Source organism: Ovis canadensis, chromosome 3 (assembly GCF_042477335.2).
Source record: "Ovis canadensis isolate MfBH-ARS-UI-01 breed Bighorn chromosome 3, ARS-UI_OviCan_v2, whole genome shotgun sequence".
Classification (NCBI taxonomy): domain Eukaryota; kingdom Metazoa; phylum Chordata; class Mammalia; order Artiodactyla; family Bovidae; genus Ovis; species Ovis canadensis.
In genome coordinates, this window is record NC_091247.1 from 67,264,328 (window position 1) to 67,267,060 (window position 2,733).

Below are 2,733 nucleotides of genomic sequence, written 5' to 3' on the forward strand. Positions count from 1 at the left end.
GCAATAGAATAAATGCAGAAGCATCACAATGAATCCCACTTACTACAACTATACAGACCAACACTTCTCTACATTAATTTCTTTGTCTGACTGCCAGTTAAACACAGTTCTAATTTCACAGCTTAACAATTAAGGGTCATACACTGAAGTCAATACATATACCTGGCATTTCAGTCTAAGCTATTCCATGTACATAGCTGAAATCAGTCACAAAGTATGGCCTAACAAATGCTAGGGAAAATTTTTTAAAGTCGTTTTTGCAAGTATTAAACTTATCTTGCACACTGAAGTCATCATACATACAGGGCAAAGTCAGAGCTTTTATATTCGAGTTTATTCTTCATTTAACTTTTTTTTTTTTGTAGGCTCATTTCACTTTTATTTATTTATTTTAACTTTTAAACATTACTGTAGTTGAATATTAAAACAAAAGCAAGTAGTGAGCATATTATCATTATAGTCCTTCACTCAGTCACTACTACAAATAAAGCACCAGCAGTGAGTGTTATTCACAGGCCCGACTAAGAAGTCTGACACTGAACACCACCCCAAGGATGATGTTCATCATCTTCATATGCTTCTCCATTGTAATGGCGCCATCTTTCCTGATTTGGATCAAAGTCCACTAATTCTACCTGGTCCATTTCATCAGTCTCTTCTACTTCCTTCCTCTCAGGCAGAAGTTTTTTCAGCAAAGAGAGTTTATCAGGAGAGAGAAAGCCATTCTCAGGAAAGTTTACCTTAAATTCAATGATTAGGTGACCCTTTTCATATGGCCTACGATAAATAGGCATGCCTTCATTTAGCACACACTTGATATCTCTATGCTTGACAATCTGACCTGGATGGGAAGTGATGACTATGGTTCAGTTGTCAAGGGTAGATATTGGCTTCTGGAAGCCACACAATGCCTCAACCAGCTGTATGTCCATACACATGAAAAGGTCTTCTCGTCTAGTAAAAACAGCATGGTCCTTCTGATATAAAACAATGATAATATCTCCTGGCTTCAGTCCTGGTACTTGGTCTCCTTCACCATGGAATGTTATCTTCTGGCCATCTTTCATGCCTTTGTCAATAGGAACTTCTAGAATTTTCTTTTCTCAAACTATCTTCCTTCCATTGCAGCTTTTACATCTATCTTTAGGACTGATCCCCTTCCCATGGCTCTGGCATTCCATGCAGACAGACTGAATTTGCTGAACCATTCCAGGTCCTATCTGATGAATTCTTATTTGCATTCCAGTACCTTGGCAATTGGGACAGCATTCTACTGCTCCTTTCTTACCACCTCGGCCTTCACATTTGTCACAAATCACATTCTTTTGCAGAGCTAGTTTTCTTGTTGCACCATTATATAAATCTTCTAAAGTTACTCTTAAGTTGATGCACAACGTTTTTACCTCTCCTCTCTCTCTGCATCCTGCCTCCTCCTCCTCCGAAAAACATATCAAAGATGTCCATGGGGGAGCCAAAACCACCACCTGCTCCACCTTCTTTAATTGCCTGTTCTCCTCCGTTGTCATATAATTCCCTTTTCTTTGCATCAGAGAGCACTTCGTAAGCTTGAGAAATCTATTTAAACTTCTTGCCTTCATTTGGATTCTTATCAGGGTGGTACTTCAAGGACAGTTTCCTGTAAGCCTTTTTCAATTCTTCTTGGGTGGCATTGGGTTTGACCCCCAAAACATCATAGTAAGTGGTTTCTTTCACCATTTTCTACAGCCGGTGAGCGGCCGATGCCAGTGTTGGGGAGCAGGAAGGAGCTGTGCGCAGCCCGGGCAGCCGCCACTCCTCTGCCTTTCACCGAGCATTCTGGAAAGTTCCCTGATCATTTTAAAAACACAAAATTCTTACATATTTGAAAGGGATCCTAAAGTCAAAGGGAGAAAAACCAAAATATTTGTTTGAGCTTGCAATCTTTTACTAGGATATCATCATTTAATACAATATTGTGTGTTTGCTTATTTGATATGGTAAAATATTCTGCTACACATCAACAGATCCTGACAATCTTTCTAATGGAGTGCTATAAATAACTTATGAAAAGAATTACTACAAAAAGACATTTTTATTTAATTCTTTTTGATCTTAACATCGGCTGATATCAATAAAGGGATCTGATATGTCAAATAATTAGAGAAGAGTTGATTAACTCTTTACAGAAGTAATCCCAGATTACCTGAAGGGCAAAATCAAATTTTTAATTGGATAACTTTAAGACCAGTTGGGAAAAACCACAATTTTACAAAAATGTAATAGTCATTTTGAGGTATCCAAATTGATACAATGTTTTAAAATACTTTTATGTATTATATTAGACCTTACAGAACACAGTATCAAATTTATTAAATTAGCAATTCAGTTCAGTTCAGTTGCTCAGTCGTGTCTGACTCTTTGTGATCCCATGAATCGCAGCACACCAGGCCTCCCTGTCCATTACCAACTCCTGGAGTTCACTCAGACTCACATCCAGTGAGTCAGTGATGCCATCCAGCCATCTCATCCTCTGTTGTCCCCTTCCCCTCCTGCCCCTAATCCCTCCCAGCATCAGAGTCTTTTCTAATGAGTCAACTCGTCTCATGAGGTGGACAAGGTACTGGAGTTTCAGCTTTAGCATCATTCCTTCCAAAGAAATCCCAGGGCTGATCTCCTTCAGAATGGACTGGTTGGATCTCCTTGTAATCCAAGGGACTCTCAAGAGTCTTCTCCAACACCACAGTTCAAAAGCAT

At 39.0% G+C, this 2,733-nt stretch overlaps 1 pseudogene; it reads right to left on the minus strand.

The window, feature by feature from the left end:
• Positions 1-517: 517 nt before the first annotated feature.
• Positions 518-1,730, minus strand: LOC138438123 (dnaJ homolog subfamily A member 1 pseudogene; annotated as a pseudogene).
• Positions 1,731-2,733: the final 1,003 nt, after the last annotated feature.